This window comes from Alnus glutinosa, chromosome 1 (genome assembly GCF_958979055.1).
Source record: "Alnus glutinosa chromosome 1, dhAlnGlut1.1, whole genome shotgun sequence".
Classification (NCBI taxonomy): Eukaryota; Viridiplantae; Streptophyta; class Magnoliopsida; order Fagales; family Betulaceae; genus Alnus; species Alnus glutinosa.
In genome coordinates, this window is record NC_084886.1 from 15,942,408 (window position 1) to 15,955,669 (window position 13,262).

Consider the following 13,262-nt stretch of genomic DNA (forward strand, 5'->3'; position numbering starts at 1 on the left):
CTCTTAGCGAGGTCTACGCCATTACAAAGAAATGACTCCGTCTTACTGTGTCGTTTGAAAATATTTGAGGAAAGAAGGGGTGAGTTCGACAACTCAGTAAGGAAAGCACATCGAACAAGAGTATGATATTTTTCAGAAATTCTAAATAAAGTTCAAATAATTTAGCAAGTAAAGAAACAGTTAAATGACATATACTTAGATCAAATGTAGAATGAATGGTGCATGAATCATTTATGCTGCGTGTAAGTTTTAACCTCCCTTGGCCTAATTCCGCTTTTAACCATGAGCGGCGCACGTTTGGCTCGTCCTAAAGGACGGTTATTGTAATACCCCAGTTTTTTTTAAAACTTATTAATTGGCCTAATAATATATATTTTTTTTATAATAATAATAATAATAACTTATTAAGTAAGTTAAGTAACTTATTTAACAAGTTGTAGAAAAAAAAAAGAAAAAAAAAAGAAACTTGCACGGCAAGTTGGTTTCTTCTTTTATAATTTTCTTCTTTTCTCTCTCTTTTCTTGGTCTTCTTCCTGCTTCTTTTTTGTTGTTGTTGTTCTTCTCCTGCGTTCTTCTTCTTTCTTTCTTCTCGCACGAACACAGTGAGATAGAGGGAGTGAGAGCCAGAGATTGAGGGAGAGACTCAGGAGATAGAGAGAGAGATCGGAGAAAGAGAGTAGAGAGACCGAGAGAACGGGAGAGAGGGAGCCAAACCCAGGAGCTCGGACCGGTGGACCCATGAACCCAGGGAGCTCCGATCCTCCATGATCGGCGGCGCGGCTTGGACTGAAATCCGGCGATGGAGGAGCTCCGATCGTGAAGCCGTGATGTCCGTGCGACCCGCCAGACCTGGGAGTACAACCCGCAACCCGATCCTTCAGTGGTGGAGTCTGGTGCGATTTCCGGCAGTACCGGTGGACTTCCGGCGAACCAGAAGTCGATTTCCGGCGGGCTCAGGTGTTTTTCCGGCCGATCCACGAAGACCCGAAGCCCAGTGGCCCAAAACCCGACCCTGTAACCTGAAGACCCGAGAGGAAGACCCGGTTCTTCCTGTGCGTTTCCGGCGACTTGTCCGGCGAAATCAATGGCGTTTTTCCGGTGGATTTGCTATGAAAAATCCTTGGGATAAATTCCTACAAACCTATGATGGTTTATTTTGTGGATTGATTGGATTATTGTGAAAATAGGGTTTTATGATTTTGGGGGTTTTCTATGGATTGATTAGGGGATTTTATTGATTAATAATGGGGTTTGGTTGGATTATGATTTTGGGGGTTCTCTACTGTTAGCTGATTGAGTGTATATTTATGGATATTGTGCTATTTGATCAGTTCACAATGTTGATGATTTGAGGAATTATTGTAGATGGTTGGGTGTCTTGGATTCTTGATCGGTTGAGTGGTGTGTGTGCACTGTTTGGCTAGGTACTGATTTGGGCTGATTATTGATGTTTGATTGAGAGTGTGTATTTGGATATTGTTTACCTTACTGGACTATAGAAATTTATAAAACGATTGTTGAAGGTTGTGGGTTTTTAATGTCAAAAGCAAATTGAATATGGTTAAAGTGTTAATTAGAGGAGTTTTATGAGTTCGGTTTAATATTGGGTGGCTTGGGTTATGGAGTTTTGAACTATGGATTTGAAGATTTAAGAAAGTTCATTTTTAGGGATTTCTGTGAATAGGCCAAATGATTTCTTGCTTCTTTTATGTTGGAATTACTAACTATTGAGGATTTAGTTCACTAAGGTAGTGGTGTTAGTTAGATTACTCTGATTTTCAAGAGAAGTCATAAACTATGATTTTAGATATCTGTGGTGATTTTGGGTAGAGATTTTGTATAAATAGAAAGTATCCGAATGATTATGATTACATATTATGTAGGATGTTATATAGGATATTTTAAATTTCAAAATATTCTTCTAAGCTTTTTCTTTCAATTTATTTAGGTAAAAGCTCGACCCCGACGCTAATTGCAAATCCAGGTAAGGGAACACAACTTTAAACCTCGGCGAAATATTAAATAAAACATTTTCAAAAGAAAAACGTCGAGAATTTTCAAGAGACTCCTTCACTTAAATATTATTTGTTCTATTATCTCAAGTATGAAATAATGAATATGTTACATGTGAATCACATAAATGAATGAAGCTAATGATTATATGTTACATGTGCACTATATGAATGAAGCTAATGAGTATATGAATATGTTACCTGTGAATCACATAGATGAATGAAGCTGATGAGTATATGTTACATGTGCACTATATGAATGAAGATGATGATGAGATTATGATTCTCAATATATATATGTTATATGTGCACTATATGAGCAAGATGATGAAACTATGCTGAACGTATATTTTATGTGCATCACACAAAGTTTTGTCCCACGGTACCATAATGCTGTGATCCAGATCTTATGCTGCTAATGATGGGTAGCGGGGCAACCACACCAAAAGTGTGGGGCTATCGGCCGGGGGGTTCTCACCTAGGGAGCTTCCTAACCCGGCAGCTGCCTATGCAAAATTCCTCAAGGACTTGTGTACTCAGAAAAGGAAAAGTAGAAATCATATTCCCAAGAAAGTACTTCTTACTGAGCATGTGAGTTCCCTGATTCAACACAACACTCCTCCGAAGTTCAAGGATCCTGGATCCCCTACAATTTCATGTATCATCGGACAGAGTGAGATTGATAAAGCACTCCTAGATCTAGGAGCTGGTGTGAATTTACTTCCATATTCAGTGTATCAGCAACTTGACCTAGGGGAACTGAAGCCCACCACAGTAATTCTACAGTTGGCTGATCGGTCTATTAAGAAACCAAGAGGGGTAATAGAAGATGTCATCATCAAAGTAGATAAGTTTTTCTTCCCAGTGGACTTCATCGTACTTGACACTGAGCTCGTTCCCAATCCTGAGAAGCTGATCCCGATCATCCTTGGGCGCCCTTTCTTAGCCACGGCCAATGCATGCATCAATTGTCGTTACAGGAGTCATGGAGATCTCCTTTGGTAATATGAAGGTCAGGTTAAATATCTTCAATGCATTCCAGCATGCACCTGATCAGAATAAGTGTTTCTTTGTGGACAACATTGAAGAATATGTAGAAGATTCACTCCCTAGTATTTTGGCAAGGGATCCTTTGGAAGATTGCCTAACTCACTTTGGCTCTGAAGACTTCAACACCAATCAATACATTGATGAGGTAAATACCTTGCTAGAGACAGCTGCCAGTGCAGATTTTCATCCATGGAGACTACCCAAGGAGCCCCTACCTCCAACTTCAAGCACTCCTCTCATTCCTTCCCTTGAGTCTCCACCGAAGCTTGAATTGAAGCCACTGCCAGACAAGCTTAAGTATGCCTTCCTTGGCGCTAATGATACCTTGCCGGTCATCATTGCTTCAGATCTACAAAAGGACCAAGAAGATAGTTTATTAGCAGTATTGAAGAAGCATAAAGAGGCTATTGGATGGACTGTAGCTGATTTGAAAGGCATTGACCCCTCCATCTGTATGCACCGGATTCATTTAGAGGAAGATGCTCAACCGTCTCGTGAGGCACAGCGCCGGCTGAATCCCAATATGAAAGAGGTAGTGATGAAGAAGGTGGTCAAATTACTTGATGCAGGTATCATCTACCCTATCTCCGATAGCAAGTGGGTGAGCCCCACCCAAGTGGTTCCAAAGAAGTCTGGCATCACAGTGGTAGAGAACTCAGTTGGCGAATTGATTCCCCAGCGCACAACCACGGGATGGCGCGTCTGTATTGACTACCGCAAGCTCAACTCCCATACTCGGAAGGATCACTTTCCACTCCCATTCATTGATCAGATCCTGGAACGTCTTGCTGGCCAAAGATACTACTGTTTCCTAGATGGGTACTCCGGGTATAATCAAGTGGCAGTTGATCCCCAAGACCAAGAGAAGACGACCTTTACCTGCCCTTTTGGTACTTTCGCTTATAGGTGCATGCCCTTTGGATTATGCAATGCACCTGCCACTTTTCAGCGATGCATGATGTCGATCTTCTCAGACATGGTAGAAAAAATTTTAGAGGTATTTATGGATGATTTCTCTGTTTTTGGTTCCTCCTTTAATACATGTCTCCTCAATCTATCACTTGTGCTTCAACGTTGCAAAGAAACAGATCTAATCTTAAGCTGGGAGAAGAGCCACTTCATGGTGCAAGAGGGAATAGTTTTGGGCCATATAGTATCTAAAAGAGGAATTGAGGTGGACCGTGCCAAAGTTGAGCTGATTGAAAATCTACCGCCACCTACTTCAGTGAAGCAGATTCGTTCCTTCCTCGGCCATGCCGGCTTCTATCGCCACTTCATCAAGGATTTCAGTAAGATTTCAAGACCCTTGTGTAATTTACTTGCCAAGGATACTACTTTCCACTTTGATGATGCATGTCTAGAGGCATTCCATAAGCTCTGTTCTATGCTATCTTCTGCTCCCATCATGAAGCCTCCCGACTGGTCTTTGCCGTTTGAAATCATGTGTGATGCATCTGATTATGCTGTGGGTGCGGTCCTTGGACAACATGAAGGTAAGCTTCCTTATGTCATCTATTATGCTAGCAAGACTCTGATGGATGCTCAAGTCAATTACAAAACAACAGAAAAAGAATTGCTAGCTGTTGTCTTTGCCTTGGATAAATTCCGCTCATAACTTCTGGGATCCAAGGTAATCATCTACTCAGATCATGCGGCTCTGCGCCATTTGCTAGCCAAGAAAGAAACTAAGCCCCGGTTGATTCGATGGATACTTCTTCTGCAAGAATTTGACATCGAAATACGGGACAAGAAGGGAACTGAGAATGTTGTCGCTGACCACCTGTCACGGATTATGTTCGAGAAACCTCAGCCTATTCCAGTTAATGATTCCTTCCCAGATGAGCAACTATTTGAGATTACTTCGAGGGAGCTGCCTTGGTATGCTGATACTGTTAACTATTTAGCCATAGGTCGGATCCCTTCTCATTGGTCCAAACAAGACAAGGACCGCTTCTTCAAGCAAGTTCGATCTTATTTTTGGGAAGATCCGGAGTTATTCAAGTATTGTGCTGATCAGATAATCCGCCGTTGTGTTCCCGAGAGTGAATTCCACAGTGTTCTTACCTTCTGCCATTCATTAGCATGTGGAGGACACTTCAGTGCCAAGAAAACTGCAGCCAAGGTTCTACAGAGCGGATTCACATGGCCTACCTTGTTCAAAGATGCCTATGGGTTTTGTCGAGCTTATGAGAGGTGCCAACGCCTTGGAGCTATGTCTCGGAGGGACATGATGCCACTAAACCCTATCCTAATTGTTGAAATCTTCAACGTTTGGGGTATCGACTTCATGGGACCCTTCCCGCCATCTTTTGAGTTTGAGTATATTCTTGTAGGAGTGGATTATGTCTCTAAATGGGTTGAGGCTATGGCCACCAAGACTAATGATCACAAGGTTGTGGTCAAATTCATCCAGACTAACATTTTCAGCCGATTCGGTACCCCACGGGCCATCATTAGTGACGGAGGTAAGCACTTTTGCAACCGGTTTCTCAAGACCTTGCTCCTTAAATATTCCGTCACACACAAAGTAGCCACTCCCTACCATCCTCAAACTAATGGCCAAGTGGAAGTTTCCAACAGGGAGATGAAGCACATTCTAGAGAAGACAGTTAGGCCAGATCGTAAGGATTGGTCCTTGCGCCTCCATGATGCACTATGGGCCTATCGCACAGCTTACATGACACCAATTGGTATGTCTCTATATCGGATTGTTTATGGTAAGGCATGCCACCTTCCTGTGGAGCTAGAGCACAAAGCTCTGTGGGCAATCAAGCAGTTCAATTTTGACATGAAAGAAGCTGGCTCTCACCGGAAACTTCAGTTGACAGAATTGGAGGAGCTGCGCAATGATGCATATGACAATGCCCGCATTTACAAGGAAAAGACAAAGGCATTTCATGACCGACATATTCTGCCCAAGTCCTTCGTGCCAGAACAAAAGGTATGGCTTTTCAATTCTAAACTCCGGCTCTTTCCTGGGAAGCTTCGCTCCAGATGGGATGGCCCTTTCATAGTCACGTCAGTGTCTCCACATGGCGCCATCGAATTACAGGACCCAAAGGATGGCACTTTGTTCAAAGTCAACGGCCAAAGATTGAAGCCCTACATAGAGGGCGTTGCACAGAATGAAAATGCTGCTTCCATCCACTTGACGGATCCCATCTACTTGGACTAGAGGAGTTTTTCTTACCCTTCCTCATTTTTATTTTTGATTTGTTTGTGGATCTAGTTTGTCTGGCTGAAGAGGTTAAACTTAGCGCTAATGGGAGGCAACCCACTTTACTAACACTTCTCTTGTTGATTTTCTTGATTCTTATTATAAAGCTGGAGTAGTGCTCTTTTTTTTTTAGGACAGGCATTCTTGCGTTGAAGATTGGGGGAGTACAACCAGTCCCATTTATTTTTTTCCTTCCACCCGGTATTGTATCTCTATCTATACATTGGGGACAATGTATCGTTTAAGTTTGGGGGTGGGAAAAACATTTTGTTGTCCTCTTGTAGATATTGTGACTGCCTGATCATGTTATTTCTAAGAATTTGGTTGAATTTTGAATTTTGATTCGTATTTCATTGGTGAGCTTAACATGACGAACACATGATCACTTGACTAGGGAATTAAGAAGTTTTGTTAATTTCTTTGGCAGCATGAGATATTACTTGTTTCAATTTGATTCTCACAAGCACACTAGCACGTAGTCTGTGGGGTATGAAATTTGAAATCAGTTATGTCTGTTATCAATATCTTGGATGCAGCTGGGTAACTTATTGGAGGAATAACCTTGGCATAAAAAAATAAAAAAAATAAAAAATAAAAAGAAGAAAGAAAGAAAGAAATAAAAGAATAATAATATTGATTACTTTGAGCTTTTCACTGAGTAACCGGATCTCTTGCCTCATTAAGCATTGAGTATTCGCGTCAAAAGGTGGAAGTTTACCTTGATTGATAAATGGCTAAGTTTAGATTCGTAGCCTTTTTTACTCGAGTTAGTAAGTCTTTAGGGTGTTTTACACCTAGTGCCCTAAAACCATCTGGTTTGGGAGTCATTGACCTAACACTCGTTACATGGGTCAATTAGAAAGCTTAAGAGAGCTAAGCATTGCACAGCCTGCATATATAAAAATAATAAAATATATATATGCCTTGGTTGTTTTATCTAACGGGGAGTCCAGCGAATTTTGAGTGTTGAACCATTCATGATTGAGATTAGTTTTGAAACCTCATGACTATGTGTTAAGTTCACTTTACACTAGTTGAATCTTATGATATCTAATAATGCCATGTTAGTAGCTTAATTTTTAATTCCCTGAAATTGTGAAGATGGAGTTTTTTTTGTTAAGCTTGCTAATAAATGAGAACCATTATTTTAATGATGCTGCATTCTTGGGGATAACATGGTAGGAACAATGTTTGTGGGTATCATTTCTGGCAAACCCTCACGAGACTTCACTCGTCCACTAGGGAGTCCTAGAGGTTTAAAAGGCTTGTTGCATACGCTAAATGCAATCGTACATCCCACGAAAGAAGGATTTATTCCGTTGTTTTTCAGTTTTATTTCTTGTTTTGTATTGCTAAGGGACTGGCAATATGTAAGTTTGGGGGTGTGATAAGCGTTGAATGTTATACATTCAAGCCCCTTAACTTATATATGTTAATTCCTTAGCAATGTTATTTGTTTGATTTTGTGTTGTTTTATTGTTTTCAGGTTTTAAATAAAGATGCAATTAATTCCATTAATTTTGGGCTTAAAGCACACTTTGAGAAGACCTAGAAGATATGTTTAAGCTTAACCAATCATATAGGATACCTATATGATGTGGTTAAGTTTAATCAAATCAAGTGAAGGATTAAATCGGAATTTCTCTACTAAGAGTCAAAAATCGGATTGGATTCAAATTTGGATTCTGCATATGTCTCAGTGTTTGAATCATAACTTTTGCATCAGATATCGGATTGTAATAAAAGTGGTGGCGTTGGAAAGATAATAAAATATTTAACAAATATGTTAGAAATAGGCTTTCCCAAATTCGGACGTTTACTATATCAAAATTGCCTCGCAATAAAGGACCACAATTCTGGCCGAATTTGGAATCCTTTTTCTACTTGGATTGAAGTTTCAATCTCCTACTTGGACAAGAAGACTCAAGAGACGATTTTTCTGGAATTACAAGAGCTTCTAGGCCTCTAAAAACATTGAAAAAAGACACACTGCTACCTAGAGCAAATTCAGAGGAAAACTTCTTGAAGGTTTGAAGAGTTGAAGAGAGGTAATCATGGCAAGAGGCCATTGCAGCAACTTCATGAGCGGCTAAAAACCTTTGTAGGGTATTGATGTAGCCCTATCCAAGCATAATGGTTTGATTGTATTTTAATTTAGAGAATTTTAGTTTATGCATGTTGGTTGTATAATTATGAGAATTGCTACAATTTGATATTGTTTTTCATCTTTTAATGCAATTGTTCTTCAATTCATAATCAATATTGGTAGAATTCTTCTCTTGTCTTAGAAAGCTTTTTACCTTTATTGAACTCAAATCATTCTTATTTTCTGTGATTATGAGAATGATGATTATACAACGGGTTTAATTGACATATGATCAAGAGGATTAGATAGGTCATGCCTAGGGAAGACGAATCGTACTACACCCTAGTTTAGTGTAATTTAGGTAGACGATTCGTGCCAACCGAAGATAGGTTATACTTTTTCATTGATTGTATGTATCCTATTAAAGACGTAGCTAATCCATGCCTAGGGAAGACGGGTCGTACCGCATCTTAGTGTTTAGGTGGACGGTCCGTGCCAACCGAAGATGGATTATACTTATGCTTTAATATGGTAATTTCTTGTTTATTTATAGCATGCATAGAATGAATTTCTCTAATTAAATATGATTAACCATTGATGTGCGGATAGCGGTGAAGTCAATACTCTACTCTTTCTCTCTCTCTTATATTTCAATTCTCTTTTACGTTTATTTTATGCACTTTAGTTAACTACAAATTCAACAATCTTTTCATTAGTTATTTTTAATCTTCATAAACTTGATAGCAATACCCCTGCAGTCCTTGAGGTTCGACACCCTCTCTATAGCCTTATCCTACAAAGATTCGTCCTATTGCGAGTGGTTAATTATTATTGATATATTTTGGTAAACAAAAGACCACATCAATTTTTGGCCGAGTCGTTCCTTTGTAGTGGCGTAGACCTCGCTAAAAGCAATAATTCTTTGTAGATCGACCAAATATTTACTTTGTATAGTATGTCTCTTATTGAAATTCATGGCGTTGTAATGATTTATTATTAGACAGAAACAATATAATAAGTAGTTTCAATCTATATGTTTTAAATGTACGCTTCCTTTTAAATGGTTTTTTTTTTTTTTAGCACTCAAACTCACGTTTTCCCCTTATATCCCGAAATGGGGGCGTGACAACATGGTATCAGAGCAGTTTGCTCTATGGACTGTAGGAGTGGATCTTTTTAAAGTCTAACTTCTATAAGATCTAGGGAGCGGATATGATTTTGCATCATAGCAGATTGACTTTGTGGACCATAGGATTGATTTTATTAAAGTTGAGGTCTCTAAGTTGGAACTAATATTAGGGTATAAGCTATGATCGATAACAAAGTGGGATAAGTTTTTAAGATTTGTTTACTTAGGTGTTAAGTTGTACAATCTTATTGAGGAGTAATAGTTGTTTTAGATTGCATCGATAATGGACCAACCTGTTTTCGATGGATTGATATCTAAGACCATGTTTTAAGGTATAGACATGATTCATGAAATGCTTTTAGAGATATAGATTATAGAAATTCGGATGCTTAATATCTTGGCAGATTTTTGGATATCAAGTCAATAAATGTATTAAGCATCATATAGATATTTCATGTGCTTAGAGATAAATATTGAAGTTTTGAGAATTACTTGATTAACTCGAGGATGCAAGCAATGATATATTCTAACTGATGAGGTCTATCATTTTGAATCTGGTATCATTTTGAAGATGGATACTAAATTTATAGATTGTTGATTCATGCGTTTTAAGGACATATAAGGAAATAAGTTGATTAAATAAATTGATGATCCTTGGAGCAATTATATTCTTATGATCTGATAACTTTAGTGAAGTTAGAATTTATTAATGGAGAAATGTTTGAATTTTTCTAGAGGTTAAGATAATCTATATGATATGTGATTCACATAAGATGAATCTTTCGGAAGATCTTAAGTTTGAGAAATGCTCTAATTATCATATTTGAGGATTAATCAATGGCATAATTGAATTGGATTGATGTTAGGGCTGAATCCATTGACTTATGAGGATAATAGTATTTATGCAGGATAAGACAAAGATCATAGTACCTAAGTAAAGAATCAAAGGAATAAAAGTTCAAGGAATATGGCAGTCTTAGAAGATCTTTGATATGATGATTTTCTTTTAACCTTTTTGAGAAGATTGATTAGTTGTGATTGAGGATTATTATGGACTCACAAAGAGGACTGTAATGCTTTGAGGTATGGATTGTTAATCCTTCAGGTATTCTAATTTTTATTGTTAGGATCTGAAAAAATCTGATATTTCGGTCTATGAATTTTGAGGTTATGCAAGCAGTGGATTTGTTAATTAAGAGTTTGGAGATGAGAATTTTGATCAATCAAAGAATCGATCATTTGGGGTAAATTTCAACACCAAAGAATTTTCTATTAAGATATAGGTTGATACTTTGGGCATAATGATTAAGATCGGTTAGAGCATAGTTTGAATAAGTGAAATGATAAGTTTCATGTTTACTACCAACTTTTGATCAACTATTTTCGCTACTAATATGTGTTTGATTGACTGGTTGGATGAGCGCCTTTTTACTGTGATCGATTGTCCTTCGTTGTAATGACGACGTAAAGGAATGCTGGGAGCATACAATGGTTTAACAAAATCAGGATCACGCACTACGATGCGAATGTCTACGCTCAAATCAAGTATTAATGCCGAGTAAGATTACTATCATACGAGGTAAGTGCATAATCATTTTCGATACTAAATTTGAGTAAAATTTGTACTCAACTGTTCAGATTAAGAATTTCTACGTTTGAGAAGATCAGTGTTAGCATAATAATTGTGTTTATGTGGAGATAGGATACCATGAGATTTTTAGAATAAAATTGTGTTATTTTCAGAAGCTTGTGATTTCCTTATTTAGTAATCTAGTTTTTCCTAGTTTTAGTTTTAATAAAGTTTGTGGAGGAGTTAACATTTGCTTCGATGGTTAGTGGATTAAACTGATGCTCAGCCTTAGGAATAGATTTCAGTTGCTCAGGTTGATAGGTAAGACTGTGGTGTTATAAACCTTCGCCATGACTTGAGAATCTTGATAAGGAGATATATAATTTTTGAATAAGGATTTTCAATCTTATGTATATTGGCTGAGTTTGAGGTTTAAAAAAGATCAATATCAATTCTATGATAGCAGCCAGTGATTACGGATTTTGATGATAGGTTTATATTTTAAGATGATTCTAAATCATGGAACTGAAAATATATGATTTTTGTTATTGGAAGAATTTTTGGTGTTATAGAAATATGATTTGCATAATTACTGTTAATATTATTTTGACTAGAATCATGATGAATGGTAATGACATATATGGAGACTAGGTTTTGGTGCATTACTGATATTGATGCTTAGTTGATTTTAGGAAAGTGAAAGATACTTCATGGAAGCCAATGAAATCGTTTCTATATCCGATAATATGATCAAGAGAACTGATTATGTTATTTGAAGTTTAAGCCTTAGATTTTGAAATTTGCTGATTTACAAACTTGATGTTTATACTTGATGATCTTAGAATTTCTGCATCTTTATTAGATATTAAGTATACCTTTGATGATTATCTGATCCATACTTCGAGGTTAAATCTTGCAATGGAATGCAATGATATTGCCTTATTTATAATTTAAGGTTTACCTATGATTTGGAGACAAGATTTGAAAATGTTATTGTCTTACACACTTTTTGATGATAAAGGGAAATAATGATTATAAGACCTGATCTTAAGCCCTTATACCTTTGTCATGATATTAAGGATAGTTATGATTGATTTGATCTACGTGTTTATAATATATTACTAGTTTATGGTCGAGGTAAAGTCTCGGGATATATGCTAAACTGAGTAAACAAAATTATTTGGTGTTATCGTTGGAGAATCCTAAAGTCAACATCTTAGTCTTTTGCTAAGCCAATTGAGGTTGATTGAGGTACTATTTTGATTTTAAATTCTTACTTGATGGAATTATTATGAGTGACATGATTTATGTTATGAATTCTGAAGAACTACAGACTGTCTTACTTGAGGATAGGAACGGTTGGACTCAGAAATAATGTTTAAGGATTTTCTAATGGAAAGAAACTCTAACCCCTAAGGATTTATTTAAACATGGTCTTTTTATCGAGACGTTGGACTTTAAATAAGTTTCTTCCCTAGAATTGGGCGTTGGAATTTCAATAACATGAGATGGAAGATTCTTTCTTGGAAAGCATTGAATAACAAAGTCAGAGCTATGTTTTCTAATGCAAAAGACCAAATCTAAGTTAGGTGAGACTTTATTGGTTGAGTGTACTTAACAAGTATCTAACATTCACTCAAGCGTGAGTATACTCTCTTGTTTTCGACGAGGCTTATGAAAAAGTATACGCAGACCTGTCAAAATTGAGTAAAGGTTGGTACACCCGCCTTTGTCGGTAGATCGACTCATAGAATAGATCATGGAACTATATAAAATATTATTTTCTTACACCCTTTTGGAAGGACAAGAACAGCCGCTTATCATGGGCAAGGTTTTCGTATATGATAAGTTTATTTCTAAAAAGAAGTAGATGGAATTTTAATAATAGAAGTTAAGATGGAATTTCAAGATATTTTGAATACAATGATCTGATCAGGTACTGCTGACACAGACGAACAAAATAGACGAGGTCTACAATAAGAGCAGACATTTACGTTGAAGCAGAGAAATGGAAATGGAAATGATGTGGATGGTGAAGGTTACATAGAAAGCCATATAAGTTAAGGAGTTATGGCAAGATGTTATAAAATATGCTTTATTTTCTTTGTTAAGGAAAACTTTATAGTTTTTGAATTTCGAGGACGAAATTTTGTTATGGGGGGAAGATTGTAATACCCCAGTTTTTTTTAAAACTTATT